This window comes from Nesoenas mayeri (genome assembly GCF_963082525.1).
Source record: "Nesoenas mayeri genome assembly, chromosome: 10".
Classification (NCBI taxonomy): Eukaryota; Metazoa; Chordata; class Aves; order Columbiformes; family Columbidae; genus Nesoenas; species Nesoenas mayeri.
Genome location: NC_137560.1, coordinates 10,440,197 through 10,462,873, shown reverse-complemented (window position 1 = coordinate 10,462,873; position 22,677 = coordinate 10,440,197). Strand labels below are relative to the sequence as shown.

Here is a 22,677-nt window from a genome sequence, read left to right as displayed (position 1 = left end):
GTGATGGCTTCCAGCCTAGTTATGGTTTGCTTATCTCTATTTAAAACACCTATGAGTTGTGATGAACTAACCATTGCCCATCACTGAACCCTTAACCCAGGGCTGTCAAATTCATTTTCACTGAGGGTCGCACCAGCCTTGCAGTTGCCTTCTAAGGGCTGCATGTAATTTTAGGACTGTACAAATGTAGGCTTAACCTATTCCCATTATTGTACCTCCATGACACTGTGAGGCAGCTGAAAAGCATACCTGGCTTCTGCCAGCTTTAGCCCTACATGGGGCAGGGGCAGGGGGAGATCTTCCAAATCTATAAAGTAAATTCTTAGTGCAATCCACAGCAAAATACCTGAGTCACTAAAATGAGCTGGTATCATGAAAAAAAAAAAAAAAATTACAAAACTTTCCTATAGAATTGCAATTTTCTCCAAACTTTATATAACTTCAGAGAGAGAAGAAAGAATAAAATCATGAAACAGTGGCTCAAGGCACCTGTATAAACACTAAAATCATAAAAACAGTAAGTTAAGACCAGTCATGCTCTGGCTGGTGATGGAAGGAAGAAATCAATTGTAAGCAAATGCCTGCACATACTGTACCCATTTCTTCTAACAAAACTAATTTTTCAAGCAAAGCGACACTCTGGACTTGCTATAGTCTTCATGCTTCTCTGTAAAAACTTGTGTGACTATTTTGATAGGCAAACAATATTTGATAAAATATTAGTTGCAGACAATTTCATAAGAATGGTAAAATACACAAAGTTGCCAGTAAATATGCAGGACATTATTTTTTTATACTCTGCAATTTTTCCCTTTTAATAACTATATACTTTCCACATTATTTTCAGTTATGAGGCTCTGTTCTAACTGAGATTTTAATATTAGTCTAAGGAATCTAAGAAACTTCAAGTAGACCACCTGCATTTTGGTCCCTAGAGGCAGGAGGAGAGATTTTTTCTTCCCCTTCTTCATCTACATTTATATGCCATAAGCAGAGTTCTGATTTCAACTTTGCAAGCCCATTTATGCCATTACTAAACTTACTACTCTCCACTCTGAAAATATTCTTTTAGCATAGCATGGTGATTTGTCTAAAATAGCAAAAACATTGGGGTTTTTTTATTTACTGGAGAAAATACACAGTAGACAACAGATAAATACACATTATTGCAATAAATACTAACTGTGATAAAATGTCATAAATTAAAAGTCAATTGAAAACATTCCCAGTTAATTAATGATGTCAAAGTCTGTTCACATCCCACAGGATTTGAATCTTTGGTGAATTTAAAGCAGTGAAACAAAATGCAGTGTCATGAACAACTGTCGTATTTATTATGTCAACAGATAAAATACAAATCTAAATCACTTATTTCAAGCTGCACAGATCATGTTCAGCATTGCAAGTTCTGATGAAAATGGTTTCCTTCAGACTTGACCTTTGAGTTCTTCAGAAGTATTCTAAAATGCATCACTTCAAGAGACTGTTTTCAGATCATCAGATTTATTGATTTAAGCATTGCCATCAAGTGAAGAAAACCAGGAGATTATTCACTGTCTGAAAAGTGAATGGTACAGTTGAAGTCAACAAATTTTCTAGAGAATCATATCGTATAGTCTATTACACTATTGTGAGAACATATTAAAAAGTCACCCTTCTCCATTTTTACTAACTGGTGCTTTTGAAAAATAATAATAACTTGCACTCAAAATAAATGGGAAAGATGTATTAACTGATGATTTATGATTTTATAATTATGCTAGTTCATGCAAATTCATTTTTTCCTAAATGTCAAAGTTCCAATGTTAAAAAAAAAAAAAAGGAAGAAACAGAAGATATTCCTTAAGTTATTTTTAAGTTATTTAAAAGACCACACATCTTGCATAGTGCATGTCTAGTCAAATGTTGGAAACCCATTTGCAACAAACTAGTATTTACTTGATCTGCAAGACCTTGGCAACCAAGAGGTTTAAATAATAAGAGGTTTACATAATATGTATTTTACATTCAGTATTTTATTTCCATAAAAATAGTTCCATTATTTTTTCAGCCATCAATGGAAGGTTCCTAAACAGGAGAAATTATGTGGTTGGAAAAAACACCAGCTGTTTTCAGAATCCTTGTGCTCTAGCAATTATGACTGGAGGGAAGAGGTGCCAGCGTAATCTGTGCATGGCTATGCACTTTCTCATAGTACTCAATGTGCATGAGACTGAGAATTTAGATCTAGAAAGCAGTTGATTTTACAGTAACTATTGATGAAAGAAACCTGAATCACAGAAGATAGTAAGGAAGAAAAACAAAAACAAACAAACAAAATTAAACACACACACATGCACTATAAGAAAGGATGTCTTTAATAATGGATTCTCTTTCTTTAACTGCAGAGGCTGTCTGACCTCCAAGTTCTCATCATTTCCCTACTACTAGATTTTACATATTAAATTTGTTTTCAATTTAAATAAATGAGCTAAAACAGCAAATATATAGTTCCTTCAAAATAAATTTGAAATAGTTTCTAAAGAAAGTTATTTGTTTTCTTTAAATGTAATCTTGAGAAAACACCAATGTGCCACTAGGGTAGCAATTAAGCAAAAGGCTACCACAAAGCATGAAAAAAAGTCTCACTTCTGGGCCAGTCTGTACTTTATATTTCAGACTTGCAAACTAGCCTGTATTACTAGCAAAGCCTTTGACACCGTATTGTCCTGAAGAAACTGGCAGCCGAATGGCCATACTCTCCACTGGGTGAAGAACTGGCTGGATGGCTGGGCCTCAAGAGTTGTGAACAGAGTCAAACCCAGTTGGTAGTCGGTCATGAGTGGTGTTCCCCAGGGCTCAGTACTGGGGTCAGTTCTGTTTAATCTCTTTGTCAATGATCTGGACAAGGGGATTGAGTGCACCCTCAGTAAGTCTGCAGGTGACACCAAGCTGGGTGGGAGTGTTGATCTGCTGGAGGGCAGGAAGGCCATACATACGGATCTGGACTTGCTGGATCTATGAAACAAGGCCAAACTTAAGAGGTTCAACAATAAAAGGTTGTGAAACACTGGAACAGGTTGCCAGGGAAGTAGTGGAGGCACTATCCCTGGACATGTTTAAAAGACATTTAGACAAGGTTCTTAGGGACATGGGTTAGTGCTAGAGTTAGGTTATGGTTGGACTCAATGATCTTAAGGGTCTCTTCCAACCAAAATGATTCTATGATTCTATTACTAGTCTGAATGGCTCTTCCAAATAATGCCTTAAACAGCCATTTCCCTCCACTGTAAAAAATACAAAGTTGATGATTTTATTTTTTTTTCTTTTAAAAAAAACCACCTCGCTATTTCTTTCAATATTCTATAATTTTATTCCAGTAAGAGACACTGGAAAATTCTCATCAGCATTTGTAACATACACAGTAATATATTTCTACTGTTATTAGCTTTGCTATAAATAATTGACCTGCATAACAAAAGGGTACAGAAAGTTAGAGTTACAGATGGACATTTCTTTATATAAGTGGATTTCCAATTGTCTAGAAGATCGAGCAGATACAACTTCTGACTTGCTGCATTATTAAAAAAATAAATAAATAAAAACAAAACTTGAAATGCTGATTCTTTCTGCTTGCAAAATCAGCATTTGCTAAGAAATTCTCCAGTGAGACAAGATCATTTATCATTTGATAAAGCACACAAAAAATACATTATTTCTTCAGTATCTGTTTTGCCAGATCATTTCACATAAGCACCAGGGTAAGACAGACAGTACTTCACTGTCAGAACTTTTAACGCTGTTCATAGATTTAGGTGTGGGGTTTTTTTCTTGCATGGTAACTTATCATCTAGAAATAACACACCAGAAAGCAATCTATACAAAACTCAGGTCCAAAACATTTAATGCAATCCAAGTATTCGGCACCAAAAAACATGCAGCTTCAGTGACCAAGGTAGGAAAAGAAATACCCTCTTGAAGCAAGAAAATTTCAGAAAGGTGCCATATGCCAGATACAGTTTGAAATCTTACTCCTTTTTTTTTTCTCCAGTGACAAACATGATCTTTGTGTTTATTTTTATTTGTACCTATTTCTGTCAACTTTTATCTAAATCAAGATAACTGCCTTTATACCATGTAAAAATATATTTCAAGTTACTCAGAAGTTTGTAAAAAGTTCCTCGTCTCAGTCTTTTGACAAGTCTGGGGCTGTTTTGTACGTGTACAGAACAATACAACTATTAATAATGAAAATTATTCCCACTTCCCAGGATTTTCAGAACAAATAAATTTCACTACCATCCTGATTAATGACGCATATTTACTCAAAAGGAATATTGTAACAATCATTGAAAAGTAGTCTGTCAGTTTGTGTTGCATATTAGGAACTGATATATGCCTTTGAGTTGTACTCATAGCTATAACTTAAATAGTTGCACACACTTCATAAATGTTGCTATTTGAGAGTTTTTGTCTCATGTTAAATATATATACGCACGTATACACTTTTTTTGTTTTATAATGGAAAAGAACCAGCATGAAAATGAAAGATTAAATATACATTCAAACTATTCATTTTTTCCATGAAAAAAATGTTTACTCCATGACATAAAAAAAAAACAACAAAAGAAAACCCCACAAAACAAAACCACCCACACACCACAACACACACAACCAAAGAACAGCACATTAAAAACACTTTCAGATGTTCAAGTCTCAACATTGTAAACATAAACTGAGTTTACAGAAACATACACTTTCGACTAAATTACTAAATTTTAATTTCAATTAATATCAATTGCCTAGTAGAAAGGCTGTGCCATGCATTGCTCGAACTGTTGAAACTTGCTTCAGACACTCTGCCACATCAGTCTTACCAGTGACCCCTTCTGGCACACAAGAGCCACATGAGTTCGTTGGATTACTGGAACTATTTTGATTACGTATTTGAAACGTCCTGACAATCAAGTATAATCAACAAATGAGTCTACAAGGCTGCAAAAAGCCTGCAGCTAATCCAATTTGCAGCTCTTTAGCTACAGAGTCAAAAGTGACATCAGTCTTAAACAGAGTTCTTAGTTAAGTCTTAAGCTGTAAACTCCTGGATTTCTTCATTAAGTTTCCAACCCAAAGTAACCTTAGATTTTTAGTTTGAGTTCTCCTAGAGTGTAGGAACCAGAAGGCTGATGGTATACTGAATTTTATGCATCAAGAAAAATGCATTGGGGCTTTTTGTTTATGGTTTTTGTTATGTTGGTTTTGTCATTTGTTTGGGTTATTGTTTGCTTTGGGTTTTTTGTTTAGTTGGTTTTGTGCTGTTGTTGTTGTCTTTCTCTTTCCCTAATTTATTCCTCATCACAATCTAAAAGCAAAGCTCACATTCATCTTTTATTGTCTTCTCGTTGTATAATATTTTTTAAATTTATATGTTATTAACACTACTGCACAAAATTTACAGCAAATAGCATTTGTTCAGGCTGTTTTAATGACACCTACCTTTTACAGGGTGAATGGTCTGGTTTTTTCATGGTTTTGTTTGTTTGTTTGGCAGAGTTGGTTCTGGTTGGGTTTTGGTTGGTTTGTTTTGTTTGTTTGGCAGGGTGTGTTGTTGTTTTGGTGGTTTTGTTTGTTGTTTGTTTTGAAATTATAAAACCCAAAGCCTACAATATACATGGAGTAAACCGACAACGCAGTCAAATTAAGTGCTGCCTTACACCATTAACAGTTCACTTGAAATTAAAGAAACTATGCACAGTGCAAGGCTTTCCGCTATAATCAAAACATGGCTCTGAGCCTCTGAATCAAGACTTAGGATATAAATTGCTCTTGATGTGGAAAATCTATCACAGCATTTTACAAGACAATTTTATTTTAAAACAATACCCCTGTTCAAATTGATGGGACACAAACTGTGAAAACTCAAATCTTAGGTGACGTGAGCTCCTACTCTGCCACACTTCACACACATCCCTTCCACATGTGAGAGATGGTAGACCAATTCCTAGCAGAAGATTTGAAAATATACAGCACAGCCTCTAAATGTTTCATCAGAAGTGAGGGGTCACTAGTTATATATGCAGTGTCAGAATAAATCTGAGTTTTAAACCACATAAAAATCAGCCTCCAGAATTACATGTGCCTGTGAGTGGGATCTGAGCTTCTCCACTGAGCAGAAGGGTATTCATATGGCACTACCACAGCAGAACTATCAAATACAGATGGTGCCCTCCTCCGATAGACTCATCTGTGAATCTGTGAAATTTTGTATTTCTCATTATCCCATTGACCCTGTACTGCTGTGGTTTGTTTTTGTTGTTTGTTTTAAACTAGGGTGTTGCTGTTATGTTTTTATTATCTGGTCCTCCTTACCTTAACACACCTGCAGTGGAGCAACTGTAAAGACCTTAATAAAATAAGCAATAGTAAGAGTTATTTTTATTTTGTTGTTGAAGGCTGGTGAGCATTTGTAAACAAAATTAATTCAGTTCAGAGCTGACGTAGAATTTTTCACCCACAGAGCTCCAAAGACTTTATAAAAGGAGCATCTATAATCATCTCCATTCTGTACATGAGGGTACTGAAATATCAATAAATTCAGTGACATCACCAATGTCACACAACAGTTCAGAACTGCAAAGGGAACGAGGTCTCTTGGCTACTCTTCCAGTGCCCTGCCCAACAGACCACAGATAACTTTGTTGAGTTCAGCCTAATCTGCATGGACAGATGAGTCACAATGGCATATTCCTCCTCACCTTGACATTAGAGAACTCCTTGATAATTGGGAGTTTGTGTTACACCACATTACACACTCCTATTAACCTTTACTGAACCAATTTGTGTTGATGAAATCCATCAGCAATGACCAGTGTGATGGTACACTCATTTTCATTTCTGCAGAGAAATGTTTGTTCACTTCATCAAATGACTCCAAAGACCTCCACATTAGCCTGTCACATTTGACTCTTGTCACACACTGGTGTCCAAGGAATTCCTGTTGCCTCAAACTCCCATTTAGTAACTTCATAAAATACACTGTGAAATGCAAAATATTGAAATATTTGTTGCATCCTATTTTACTATGATTTGTTAATCAAAGCTGTACCTGGTATATTATAGCCAAAGATCAGCTATTCTGGGAAATTTATTATCAGGAGAGTTGACAAGTTACTGCTTTCCTTGCTAAATAATTCACTCACAATGTAAGTATCTTACAGACATTGCAAGGGCACCATATGTCCAGTACATTTAATCTTTACAGAGATATTTACTTCTGACCCATGTTTAACTCCTTGCTACATGCAAATGTTACAAACCAAATCAGTTAAAGCATTAAGCTGAATAGTAATTAAAAGCAAACAAACATTTAAACCCGGTTCCTGACTTAGCAATGTTCCTCTGCTGTGTCTGTGAAACGTTTTCACACGAGACATGTCCTCAAAAGTTTGCACAGCTAGATACGCATGGGAATACCACATAAACAGCAATAACGGGAAGCCTTGAATATATACCTGGTTAAAACTGTGGAGCTAGTGTGGAAAGATACAAGCTACCCAACCATATAGATTATTTCCCATCACAAAATTTAAAAGCAGCAGTCTTTTTGGTGGTGCATGAAGTATAATATTCTCTAATAAATAAAAAGATAAGGAAACACACTCCAGAAGTTCCAGGTGCTTGCTCTCTAAGACTAATTCAGTTTTTCCATTATCACTTGAAGTAATTAATAAGCCTCCCCATAACAACCATCACCAAAAAATGGGTGATCCAAATAACAATCTAGTTAGGAGATGTAAGCCTAAGCAGTCAAACAAAGGGCAGGAATACACTCTCATCCTTCCCCTCTAACAAAGTTGCTTTGGGGCAGGGCCAACCTGGGTAACAAAACCTGTTTGCAAATATTTGTCTTGCTGCTGCCTCCAGCCTCCACTGCCACAGGCTCAGGGGCCTTTGGACTCTTTTGCAAAAGAGTGCCAGCTCACCATCTTGGCCAACTATAAACTCAATCCTATTTAAAATGGCTGAAAAATCAAATTACTGTCTTGTAAATTCTTTTAGACATGTGAAACATCTTCACAGGCCAGCACGGGTGTTGTAACAGCCAGTTAACCAAGACTATTAAAAACTGCTTTAGAAATATATTTTACAGAAGTTATCTAAGCAATTATACATACATTTGCTTCTATTTTAGAACAGAGCATATAAAGCCCTCATTTAAATAAAAAAAGAACATTCTGGAACTTCCCTGGAGACTCTTTTTTCTATAAAAATGTACTTGATACTCTTGAAAAAACTCACTACAGTATTTCACATGAACTGCTTTAAACAATGAAGAAAAAATCCATAAGTATAAATCTGCAGAATCACAATATGACCCAGAGGACATGTTCATTCAAGGCAAATCCATCAGTCTGTTTTCAGGTGAAAGCAACTGTATCAGTGGCATGTACATCTAATCTGCTCGTCACAGAAGTCTGAAGAAATGTGAGAATGCAGTCCTTTCATCCTGGATAGTTATTCTGAATCGCTGAAGATTCAGAAGTAGGGAACCTGACAATTTACTGTTTCCACAAATATCTCAGCTGGGATGAGCTGCTACAACATCTTCTTTTGTATAACAAACTTCATTGGTCTTCTCTGAAAGCCTTTATGGTAACTGGAAACAAGGACAACCAGAAGAGATAGTTTGCTTTGTGCTGTAAGGTCAGAGGATACATCCACAAACTAATTCTATCAGTCTTTCTTTGTAATTTTTTTTTCTCATTACACTTCCTTTTATCACTGCGCCTCTCCCTCTCTTATTGTTCCATTTCTTCAGACCTATGCCTGCCTTAAACCCAGCTGTTTTTCTGGGTTCCAGTATTTCTATTTACTTTTATCAGACAATGCTTATTTTCCATCTGAGAAAAATTAGATAACTGTCTCCAGAAATTCCATGGTTACTCCTAAATTTAGGTTTTTAGATGGGTATCAGAATACTATGTATCAAAGTGGACTTGTAGGAAGAAGAAAAAGCATAACATCTGAATAACTGAACTCAGGCACCTAAATTGAACTCCCTCCGGTCATATCAAAGCCAGCACTATCAGTGTGTTCTCAGCATCTTTGCAAATCAGTCCTCCCGCATCTGGTCTATGTGTAGATGTCCTGAGAAGACCAAACTATAGTATTTGGCACTGCCTGGAAGTGTGAAAACACATTTGTGTTTTTGCCATACAAGCTAGTGCTTTTCACTTTCATGTGTGATTCTCAGTCACTTATAAAACTTCACAAGAAACAGAGAATGAGTAGCCTTTCTATACATTTACGTGGAGTAGTATATTCACCATGATTTCTTTCAAAGCCTCACAAAACAAACTGGTAAATACACAAGGAAAAACAAAAGGTTAAAGTTTGATTGCCAAACCACATTCAATTCAATACTTAATAACTGCCTTTTGAAGACTGTAATATGATATAAAATAATGCCCTGTGCAACAGAACTTGCCCAGATCTTTTCCTCTTTGGACTGCTTATCTCTAATGCATATATTTAGTCTGGTCTCTGAAACACTGGCATGCGGTTAGCTCCCAATATGCTTTTTTCCCCGCAGTCTTTTTCTCTTTTGCACTTTCAAAAACAAATCTTGAAACCTAGTTAAGAAAAAGTCCTGTGCATAAAACAACACATCAAAACCACAGACGGAGCTTTATTTGTAGGTCTTGCTTTGTTTTTCTTACTGAAAATTGGATGAATAATCTACAGAATAATAGCCTTTGTATCTTACATCACCAATACTATACCAAAAGCAGATATTCCAAAAGATAATTGCAAAGAGTAAATAAACACACTAGGAAATTTAATATTTTGCAAAGAGTTAAGAATATCAGCCTCAGTTTTAGTCTTCATTTTCCCTCAAAATTGAAAACACAAGACATTTTATTTAAGTGTACATAACTTTGTAATAACAGCACCTTGATCCAAACATATGTCAAAAACTAACCAGATCTGGGCACTCTGCTTATAAATTTGTATCATCTCATGTCTGTATTACAGTCTCTTCTCTTTTTCCCCTCTCATAAGAAAAAAAAAAAAAAAAAATTGATTAACAGGCTAGAGTAGATTTTTATGTACTTACATGTCAGTATTTGATTAGATTACAAACATTTCAAAAAATCACCAGTTCAGTGCTGGTTTTGCAAAATTAAAATATTTTAACCAAATTAAATCTGAATCAAACCTATCTCAAGTTCAAGTGTAGATCACATTCTTTTTCTATTATTTACAGAGGTTTCTACATGCAGTTAGTCCTACCACACATACACAAACACGGAGATACTTATTCAGCTTTTGTCTGAGTCTCAAAGAACAAGAAATTTTTTTGTATTTAGGAATTCATTACATTACCAGAGCTCATCCCACCAAAAAATAAAGCATATTACATATAGCACCACAATAGGTCATTGCTATAGCATAGAGAAATAAAACATCTAACTTGAGAATCTATAAAAGATGCATAACCTAACACATTTATCAGAAAAAGTATGGAGCTTTTGCACTAGAAAGGACCTAGCAACAGCTTTGTTTTGCTTGGTCAATAAACCACTATTAATGATAATGTGTCTATGAATTAAAGATGCATCAATCTGCATAGCAGAGAATAGAAGCCATGAATAATAGCCAAATCAATACTATGAAGTCGTAAAGAATACAATGTGCTCTCCTCCAGGCTAATGGTAATTAATTTACTTTTTCTCCCTTCACACATGAGAGGAAGCTGGTAGAAGAACACTTTAACCACATAAAAGTTGTGAATTAGAAAAAGAACACACACTTATGTCCTTACTGTATATTTTCTGTTCACATGCTTATAGCACTAAAAAAAAATTAAAAAAAAAAAAAATATAAAAAAAACCACAACAACCCCCCACCAAACAAACACCAAACCACCAAAACACACACACACACCACACACCACTTTATTTGCACACATTTAGAGAAAGCAGCTTGTGTTTTAGTAACATATGCATATACTGGCTGATATTTTCAAGTACTACAATTTGGAAGTTTGCTTCTTAAATAAGAGATTTGTTTTAGCTAGGATGTTCATTAGTATAAACAGACAATGTCAAAAATCACATATTTGCAACACATACTCTAGTAGGGAATATGTGTATAGAAATGTTTTAAGCCTTATGTGGTTCATAATACTATAATGGAAAGCCTTAGGACTGAAAAAATATTTTTGCTTATGTTGAGGCTTAGTTTATTTGATTCAACTCCACTAGGTAATTAAATAATGCCTTTTTTGCAATTAAAAAAGACCATGTTTAAGTGTTCAGCATCTAATGGAGGCATTCCTGTCTTAGGAAATAAAGATTTGGTAGTCCTGTTACTTTGAGGGACTGGCCCCAGACCAGCAAGCCTCTAGAAGAGGAAATAAGATAAAGCTACTGGTTTTCTGTTTTTAAAATGAGTGCCTTTGCTTTCTGAAGAACAGAATTTTTATACTCACTGTGTTTGAATTCTTTCAAGTACTATTTTTGCACAAAGTAAACTTCCAATTGCTACAATTAATGACATTTTCACAAAGACATCACAATTAAAGTTTCAATTTTTAAAATATATTCTTCATTATAACATTCAACAAACTGCCATCAGCAGATTCCTATTTCATTGTTTAATAAAAATACACTATTTTGCTAAACCTCAGGACATGGAACAAAGGCACCTGAATCACAGGTTACTGCTAGTCAATCTATTGATAAATCCCTCTCTGCTCACCACAAAGCAATGACCTTCTTGGTGAACTGTGTTCAAGCGTCTAAGACAGCAGAGTAATTAACATATACTTAAGTTAAAATCACAAGTTCTACTGAAGCAGGCAGAACAAGTCAGCACTTAAAGCTACCTATGTGTGAATTAGAGTCCCAATGGTCTTTTCTGATTCTCAACACATCCTCATGTAGTTTTGCTAAACTCATATCATCAAGCTCAAAAAAAATCTAACTTCTGAGACTGAGCTTGGCCTTTGGTTGTTTACTGGCAACTGTGTAAAAGATTCATAATGTAGGGTCACATCTCCATCTTGTGAACCATCTAAAAAAGTTTTGCTGTGAAAGAACATAATACACATAACCAAGGGCAGAATACTCTTAATTTCCAACACCAGATTTTGTCATGTTAACCTGCTGAAAATTTATAACAATTATTTAGATTCTTATTAAACTCTACCCTGCAATGTAAACACCCTGAATTACTTGCAGTTTTTCTCCTTTCAAAAATAAAACACAATTTGTCCCTTATTATTACAACTGTAAAAAGAACAGTGTACATCAATAAAATATAATCGTGGCAACGGGACGCTCTGTTTGCATTTGGAGGTGCGGCAGAGCCCGTGCTGCACGCACAGGACTGCCAGAGGCAAACATCTGTTTGTGCAGTTCCAGTTCAGTAGTTTAAGGAATGAAGTATCACCTCATTACAGAACTGCCATGTATGAGTGAATTTGTGGAGCTTGCCCTCCTCACAGTCAGACAGTTCTAATCTCCTTGCAAACCACAGTGGCAGCACGGAGATGAAGTGTTAAGCTTATCGGGCCTCATCTGTACCATCACCTACTTAGTTAAGCCCAGGCCATCCATTTCTCTGTCATTTCTTTGTTCCCGAGGTGCCTGAATGCATAATAGCCACTAGCAAAAGATACAAGATATCTTTAAGACTTCACAAGAACACCACCTACATTTTCTTTTGAACACGGACTGAAAACAATTCACAGTTTTAATCACAGGTTGCACTACCTACATTTTTTCCATATACTAGAATTCTACCTTATACTATGATGATATAACCTGTTACAATAAAGCTATTCATTTATTTTATATCGACTTTCAGTGTTTGCATAGAAATTACTAACTCTGAAAAAGCCTGTATTGCTATTACAGTATAACAGGGTTCTGGTAATTGAAAAAATCTTTTAGCATTATAAAAACAACTTTGTACTCAACCATTCTTTTTTAGCATTTTCAAGCAAACCACTGAGTTTTGTTTCAGTCACAAAATAAGGATTGTTTTCCAGTGCCTTTAAAAAAAAAAAAGGCATCAAAAAAGGTTGCCTTTAATTCCTTCAAAATAAAGTTCCCTTCTAACTATTTGTTTTTAGTAACACAACTCTGCTTTCAAGATCATGATCCCTTATGGATTTTTATTTCAGGAATAATGTCTAAAACTTTACATACGAGCAACTGCACTCACAAGATATCCTTAGCACTTGACAGGAAAAACCTGAAGTGGCCTCTAACGAAGGAGTTTGAGGTAGGCAGAAGACTCACCCTCAGATCTGAGGCATTCTGCTGTTTTGAGAGCATCTGAGCCAACACAGTAAACTCTAAGGGAAGAGGTTTGAGGTCTCTTCTTCCTAGGCAATTTCTGGAGCCAGGGGACTGAGATGGACTAACTGTCAAGGTCCCTAGTTACCAACTGACTCTTCCACTCTCTCCCAAGTATGTGGAGTGATTACTGTTAGAGGTGTGTAAGTACTTCTGACAGATGCACATGAGGAGACGCTAACGCCATTCCAGACCCAACATCAGTCACAGCTATCAACCCCAAACAGGGAAAAGAGCTATTATGGTTGTGTTCAGTCTCTGGGTTGCTGGGAACAGAGAAGCAGAATGTTGCTTATCCTCACATAACCCTGTACAAACAATGTGGCAGCATTCTGATCAGATTATGTATCAACTACACCAAAACTCATCTAAAGGGATTCTGAAAATGGAAAAAAGTCCTTTTGCAGGAATAGCTCAAGCCTGCATGCAACAGTTCACTATTTCACATCTACAGAGCCTGTAAGGATTCTTGAGCATTATTTATGTTTTAAAACTACTGATGGTGCCCCATCTTACATCTCTACATGTCTCCGCACCACCTTAATCAAGCATACATTGAAAGATGCCTTAGTTGAAATGGGAATGTTTTCCAGCCTTTACAACAAAACAAAACAAAAAAAAAAATCACACTGTTCATAATCAGCAATTTGCTTTTGGCTTATTCTTCAAAATTTTCCTGTTCCAACTGGAGATTAAATGTCAAACCACAAGAATACTGCCAACCACTTAATCATTTACTCCTTGCGGGTCAGAAAAATAAAATTATACATCTATAAGGCACAGAGAGAGGGAGGGAACATTTATTGTCGTTAGATAATTTCACAATAACAGCTTACATTAAAGAACGTTAATTTGATTCCTAACAGTTTTAGAGCTTTCTATCAATACTGCATTTGAAAAGAAGTCAAGGAATAAGCATACAGATACTCCAGTCACACTCCAGCCAATTTATATCCTTGCTTCAAATGAAGAGGTTTTTGGTGATAGTTTTAGAAGAGACCTGTGGTTGATGTAAGCTCATTCCCCAAACAAAGAATAGAAAATTGCATTAATTCACCACTGAAGTAACTATCTACATATGGGAACTTAGGTGCCACAAGGTGCAAAATAGCACACACTACTAAAAAAGCTACTAGGAGCCCCAACAAGATGACGTTACTAAATAGTGGAGCAAAAACTGAAGATGCCACAGGATATCTAAATGTGCTCTTTCTAATCTCTGGTATTAGAAGTGAAAACATGCTTCTAGAAAACCAACCTTTTATCATATATCCATGCTTTCCAGTAAAAAGTAATGATCAGTTACTAGATTTAGAATACTTTGGTGATCCTAATAGCTGCAGAAATATCCTCCACTATATGTTATGATCTCTTGCCAAAACAGACTGAGGATACCCAAGTTACCACCATGTATTTTTGAAAAGTGACTCACTCCACCATAAACTGTTTATTTCAGAATTAGTGGTTAAAGGAATGACCCATTCTCTACCACTTCTGGTGAACCATTAACATCCCACTAAGAATACCAGTTCTAGATTATTTTCTTCTCCCCATCTGGTTCTGCTGACCCAGTGTGTAAGATCACTCCCTGGAAAAGAAGAGCCACAGGGACAGGATGAGGCACGTTTCTGTGAGGCCCTTGGAAAAGTCTCTGGTTACTGTGGGATGACATAAGCAGAAGTGCCAAAGCACACACCAGCACAGCTGCCAGGAAGATAATGTCCTAATGCAACTGTTCCTGGATATTTTACTGTTATTGCTTCTGTAATCTGCATCTCTTTGTTCCGTTAATTAGCATGCAGTGGCTATAATCCTGTCCAGAAAAATCTTTGTTCCTAGATAATAATTTCACTAACAAGCAGAAACATTTTACAAATTCTCTAACAACAAACGAGTTGAGGCCATAATCAGCTGGTCACCTTTGCTTTTCCTTGGAATTCTTCAGTAATCAAATTTCTAAATTATATCAGTTAACTACTAACAACATATGAAAGGATCAATAAATTTAGAAAAGATATCTGGTTCCATGACCCTTAGAGCTTAACTTTAGTATATTGTCTGCACAAAATGTAGTAAATTCCCTTCTCTTCTGATTTAAGAGTCATATATGGACAAAAAGAAATTATAATAGGTCCTCTTTTTTGCACAGTACATTAAGAGTCAAAACAAAGCACTTGCTAAATGACAACTAAGACGACAACACAAATCTCTTAAGCACTGTGGGGCTCCCTCCCCAGCCTGGCAGCAGTCTTCTGATGGAATTATCTTAACTTTTCTGTGTCTTTATTTCCTCATAAAATAAATTAAACTTGTCTTATAGGAAGGTTTGATGTTGAAACCGCCATCGTTCTTCAAAATCTTTGTACAGAAGGGATGTATAAAGATTTAAAATATATGATTAATTTACTAAAATTTTTACAAAGATCTTCTGAAATAGTTTAAGAGGACTAAGTATTAGCATATATCACAGAGCAAACTGAATTACTAAATATCCAAAAGTATAATTAAATTTATTTCTACCCCAGTAGGATAACTTAATCAATCAGATCTTCGTAGCTGTATCTGAAAATGCAGTTCCCTTGAAAATATTTTGGTAAATAAAAGGCTAGCTTTTTTTCCTAAAACAGCTCACTCACACTAGATATACAATATTTAAGACTTACTTAATACTTCTATTTCTTTCCCAATAATTTGTAGTAAACATATTTAGACTCCTAATTATTTATTGTTCTTCCAGCTACTGGTCCTGGCTTGTCACCCTTTACAGAGGGTTAACTTGCCAAAAAATCTCATATTATTCCTAGTTTAGTTTCACAAATTGCATTTGAAGAAATCATAATTTTGCTCAATAATAAAACAACCTTCTGGACAGGCAGCATAAATCCTTGTTTTTTTCTTTTTTTCTCTTGAATATGAGACTTTTAATTCTATAAAATGAGGGCTACAATATAAATGAAGCCTGATATTAACTGTCCCTCTAGAGAGGTTTTAAATTTAAGAATGCCGAACTGCCACATTATTAATATTTTCTTCAGAATTCAGGTTTCCTTGTAGGTATAAATATATACTGAAAGAGAGAATAACATATAAAAATTATGCTTTGTAGTTCCAATATTGCTGAGATAAGCATGATCTATCTAGTTTCAGGCAATGCTTGCAGTAAATAATAAAATCATCTGTAATATTAGGGACAGAGGAAAGGAAATCTCACAGAAAAAAATCTTACCACTCAAGCTTAAAGACATTTGGAAAAATCAGTCATTTTACCAATAAATACAACCTAATAATAGTCAAGCAGACTTTGCAGAAGCATTTTTAAGCTCCCTTGTTATTTGAGAGCAACTATGGAAAATTTAAGTCAAAGGGATTTTGGTTTTGCAGTAAAATTAGCATAAGTGAAACCTGGAGTTATAATGAAGGCTACAGTCTTAGAGGAAGAATGGTCTGGTGGTTTAGATATTAACCTTGGACTCAAAAGGATTGGGCTCAGGTCCCAGCTCTGCCACCGAGTTTTGCAAAAACTTCATTTAGTCATTTAATTCCTCAGTGCTTCTGTTCTCGAGTTATTAAACAATGATGCTAATATTTCCATAGTCAGCTTCACCTTGCTCTTAGGCTTAGTCTTGCAAATTCGGCATAAAACAAAGCCTGTGAAGAAGCCCAGTAGCCCAGCCCCAAGAACAATTTGTTTCAGGGCTGAGACTCAGTTGCTTTTCTGAACACTTGGCATCAGTCTCTGTGTGGTGCAATCCCAAACACCACCAAAAATCCTAGGAACTACAGTAACACACGCAGTCAATAATAATAGCATTCCAGTAATAACATTTGCCACATATACTGGATCTGCATAAAAGGCAAAGGCTTATTACATCAATCGCTAAAAAAAACCTCCTAGCTAGCTAACTTCAAGCCTAATATAAAAAGTCAAAAGGCAAAAAAAAATAGGGCTTTTCCTTGATTTTGGTTGGTTTGGGTTGGGTTTTTCTTGATGCTTTTGTTTGGGGGTTTTTTGTTTGATTGATTTGTGTTTGGTTTTTTATATATTACCATAAATATGTATCTAAAAAAGTGAAAAGGATACAGGTTCTTGAGTAAAACTGGAATCTGATGGAATAAAACATACTTGGCATAATACAAAGAAGATACACACAGACTAAAAAGCAACACTCCTTAGGTAGGCAAGAACACAAAATACCTGTCATTCTGAAGCACTGTGATACATTCAAACAAACAAGAAAAAAATCTTTGTGTGTTTCTCTACCACAAAATTATTATACACATAATCTGATACCCAGTCTGTAAAACTAGTTATCCACTTGAGCGTAAGGTAAATATCTATCATGAAGCATCACAAGAACTTTATATCACTTAAAAATAAAACCAATGCTTTTCAACGCGCTATTTTTATTTCCCCCCACAAAGAGCTCTTAAGAAATGTATTGCATAAAAATGTTTTCCAGTCACTACTTAATTGAAAACTGCACAACTCCACAAAAAATAGAGGCTCAAATAATTGCAGTTAGACTCACAAAACACTTATTCTCTATTTAGATTCCATAAAATCATGCACATATTAAGCTAGAAGTATTTCTCAAACACAGTGTAAATGAATCTAAGCTGACTGATGGACAATCAACCTTCAGACATTTAAAAAATACAGTCCTAAAACCATTCCGTCAATAGGTTGAGTGTAAGTTTGCAGTAGCTTGAAAACAAAAGCTGTTATTGTTCCTATCCATAAGCCGGCAAGAAAAATAGAGAGAACACATGTGAGAGCCCTCACACTCTCGGTAGGGTAGGAAGATGTAGAGAGACACTTTTAAATGGGAAAGGCAGTGAGGATCATGTGTTGAGCACACAAGAAAAAAAAAAAAAAAAATCACATGAATTTGGGGTCATGGAGCTTGCACTGGAATCAATTTCTCTTCTGGGCTCCAGTGATGGAGCATCACAAACCACCCAAGCTTCACATTTGAAGTTTATGTCAACAGCAGAACTCCTCAGTGGAATTATGGGTCTGTAATTCACAGTTGTCACTATTTATTCTATATATTATGGTTGCCTGAATTTCATTTGCACAAAGGATGTGCTCATTACCCTGGACCATTATGTACTTGCATAAATCATCATTTCTTTTCTTCTAAAGCAGAGTGTGCAATCCATCCCGATGGACAAACAACAAAAATCTAACTGCCTAAGCAATTTTCTTGTATGGCATATTTCTCCAGCCCAAAAATAATAGAGAGAAAGTCCTACACAAACTATTGGCTTCTACAAGTTCCCACTGAGAAATACAAAGTGCCTAGCTATACTCAGCTTCTTGGAAATGATAATAAATATATCAAATGGGGAAAGAGATTCACGTATTCCACCAAAATAAACAACACTCTTAACACAAACTCTTTTTATTAACCATAGGTAAAAAACTCTGTGAAAACGAGGTACAAAGAAAGCTGAAGCTAATAAAACAGTTTGAAAGACACCATGTCTTTACTAACCAATTTCATAATGCTAACATGGGGGCAGAGGGGAAGAAACAAGAAAAAAAATAACTAGCCTAAAAAAATTTCTCTGGTAGGAGTTGGTGAATCTTTTTTTAGGGTTTTTTTTTTTTCCTTCTTAAAGCTCAAGGGAATTCTGTTCCTTAATACATTAGATGCGAGTGTTCCAAGTAATTTTAAACTCAAAATTTGCATATATAATATAATACATTCCTGCAAACCCTCCATCTACTTGATCAATCTGAAATCAATGCAGTTCGTACTTGTCTAAATAGTACTCACAGGAGTAGGAATGGCCAGACTAAGATCTTAAAGTTAAAAGCATTTGTAGACTGCAAGAAATAGTCCAAAACACTGTAAAAGTAGTATTAGTATAGAACACAAGAATCTATAATTCAAGCAGCAGTGAGAATCAGACTTGCATGCAATATAAATGCAATGCAATACACAGAACTAAATACTACTACAACTAAATAAAAGCTGTGAGCAGTCTCATATGAAGTCCCAAAACCTGCAAAGGTCCTGCAGCAAAATAGTCCTTTACAGCACTTCGAAGAGGTGTAACAGGAATATTCAATATTGCTTTATTTTATAAACATTTTTATTTTATCTACTCTGTTTGAATTTTTTACTTACTGCAGCTTATGGAAAAGGTGAGAGGTTCCAAAATACAAATATTCTGTAATATCCTATAACCTGAGGACAATTCAATATTTATGCTAAGACTGAATGTGCACTAAACAATGCCTTGATGTGATCATTATCATCAACTTCTAATAATCTAAAAATAAAGCACTGTAGGAACTCTGCACTGCATTATGTATTTTGTATTTGTGTTCTATTTAATAAAAGCATAATCAGTTTTATCACTATTTTAAGAGCTCATTCAACAATTACAAATCACTAATGCAGTATATGTTCTTTTTCAGCAACTGATACTGTACTTCCCATTCCTACAGTGGCTCCAATCCTCTCACTGGCAATTTTGTTTGAGGACTGCAGGTCTGAAAGTGTCCTGAACCAGTCCTCTCCTTGAAAATCTACTGAAAATACAGATTCATAGAATTCTAGCACAACTTAGCACAAAAATTCAGTCATCTGTATACAGACACTCATCTGTATTTACTATATGGAGTATCGATCCAGATCGAACAATTAACTACATTTTACCATGACAATTTGGTGGCCATTCCTGCTCCATAAATACACCACTGAAATTTTTTTCCTGGAAGAAAGTTCCTGCACAGGCATGATGTCTGCTTTTCAAAACATAACAACCAGGTGCATTTCCACGAATAGTTTTTTTACATATTTCCTCACATTTCCAGCATAAATTCCCCATACCATGCACTAAGTCTTTACATTTTCTACTCCAAAAAATAGGAAATGCTGAAGTCTCTGTTTTGGACCATTTTTAAAACTACAGATACAAAAAAACCTTACTATGCCAGGACCTGATGCACTACTTTCAGCTCTAACACCAAGCATATGAAGGAATTAAAAAGTTTCAATTGTTTCAACAGAGCAGAACACAGGGCTATACACTTATAAATCTATTGAATCCAGGAAGAGTCAGTAGTAAACTGGATTTTGCAGAGGAGGGGGGCTGGCAGCTCCAGGCAGGTCTGCTGGTGAGAACTCAAGGTAGCGGAACAGCCACGTCCCTGCTATTTTGATGGATCAGACCAAGGTGAGGAGTTCTCATCCCTGGATCAATGCGTGGGAAGTGGTGCACAGCCAGACTGTTTGTGCCCCAGGAGGTGCTGAATCCCTCCTGCATTTGTGCTACATCTGCTCTCAGCTCCTTTGCTCCTGACATGTTACTAAAAGCTATTAGCTCTAACTCTGGAAAACAAAACAGGAATTTTCTAGCATAAAAATGAGGGTGTGCCTTGGATGCCTTTGAGCATATGGGAACATCTGAGAACACACGACCTGCTACACCACCTTTGAGGACCTCCTAAGCAGAGGGACTCAGTCTCACCATAGTTCACAGCACTCCTGGATGAGATCCTACAGCAAACCAGTGCCCACAATTCTTCTTGTAGAGAATGAGTTGGCTGCTCTCAAAGCCCAGAAATTTAGTTCTGGAACAAAACAAATACCTAATATGGACAGACCTAATGTCAGCAGAACACATCAGTGTCCATTAGGCTTTATAGTGCCAAGATGTTCACGTACTCCAGCTTGTCTGGTTTTCATAATTTAGCTTCATTCCCAAAATGCTCTGAGAATAGAGGCACAGAAAAAGAAAGAAAAATAAAATAATTCCTACTTATACACTAAGCTTTGGGCAGCCAGGCAATTCTAAGCTGACAGTGGGTATTTTGTGGCCACATCAGACAAATAACCAGTACCTGTGTGAGACTGATAGATGATGGTGAACGAAAGCAGAACTTTGATCCATTTTTCTAACAAGTTTTAATCATACAAGGCACCGTATGTGCCTACATTTATATTATCCAGGATTAAAGCAGAAAAACAGAAAGAAAGAAACTACAATTTCTGGAAACTAGCATACACGTGCAGGCATGCAGGGTTTTTAGAAAAAGTCTTTTCCAATTCAGAAACAGACAAACATAATCCTTAAATCTACTAATCCGATCAAAGCAGTTCTATACTGAGCACTTGCTACTTCAAATATGGCTGTTGGGAACAGAGTCAAGTTTCTGGTTTTCAAGACACCATTAGGTTCAGTTTCAATAACACACTCAAATTTCATAACTGTACCAGATCCAGAGCATTAATAGTCACAGAACCACCTCTGTCCAAGTATTTCCCACTTAGTAGTTTTCAACTCTGTGTTTTTGTTATATCTCTCTCTTTCCTTTATTTTTTTTTACAGCATCTTGCTCCAAGTAGGTAGTCTGTTACACAAGGGTGAACTTCCACTGTGTATCAAAGTGCAAAATGCAGTTCAGATGCAGTATTACCATATAAGAGAAAAAGAAGCCAAGGTCCGACTGCCAAAGCTCTCAAACAGAGAGATTATGTTTTTCTTTTTTGTTTATCAATTTGCTCTGGATAGTACAGAAAAAAAAAAAACCACCATATTTCACGGTTTCAGCTTCATGTCATATTTTCCTCATGATCATATTGTAAACAGAAAAATATGTAGCCTTCACTATGGAAGAAATATGAAAAGTTCGTAAGTTAGAATCAATGACTATTTTAAGCCTACAAATTTGGGAAATTTATCACATGAAAAAATATTATATAAATGCTCCTGATGGTAATTGCACTAATGATAGCTACAAATGATAACGGAATTTTTACATAGCAATAAATAGAAGCTTTAGTGCTGATTTCAAGGAAAAAAAAAAAAGTATGATAGTAAATAGATAGTTTGGCGAGGCTCAGAAAGTAGCAGGATCTGTTTTAATCATGTCTGAATTTGGTTTTGATATTCAACTCTTAAAGTCAGACAGTTTTTGTTAAAAATACCTATCAACATTTAGTAGTGAACTAATACACTTTTGGGGTATTTTGTGTTTTGTTGGTTTGGTTTGGTTTTTTTAAATTAAAAAAAAAAAAACAAAACAAAAAACAGATACCTACTGCTACACACATAAGCAGGCACAAAATCCTATTTAAAAGAGAAACTGGAAGTAGTAAACTAGCTGTGTAACACTCCTGAAATACAAGACCCACCAAAAGTGAGGATCTCAAAGAATTTCAACAAGAAAACTCATTTCTGCTGTTCAGAAATGGAAAGCATTACTTGAAATTCAAGCAGGGGGATATGTTCTCTGCCCAGAAAATTTTTGTCTCAGGTGAAGCTGTCCAGACTGAAGATAAATAGCTCTTTTCTATATCTTTGGGACAACAGC

At 35.7% G+C, this 22,677-nt stretch overlaps 1 protein-coding gene across 1 annotated transcript in view; it reads right to left on the bottom strand.

Moving 5' to 3' along the window:
* The window catches only part of CACNA2D3 (calcium voltage-gated channel auxiliary subunit alpha2delta 3), a gene marked incomplete at its 5' end in the record, with an annotated part of 422,930 nt that overhangs the window by 333,511 nt on the left and 66,742 nt on the right, over window positions 1-22,677 (bottom strand). The window lies entirely within an intron of this gene.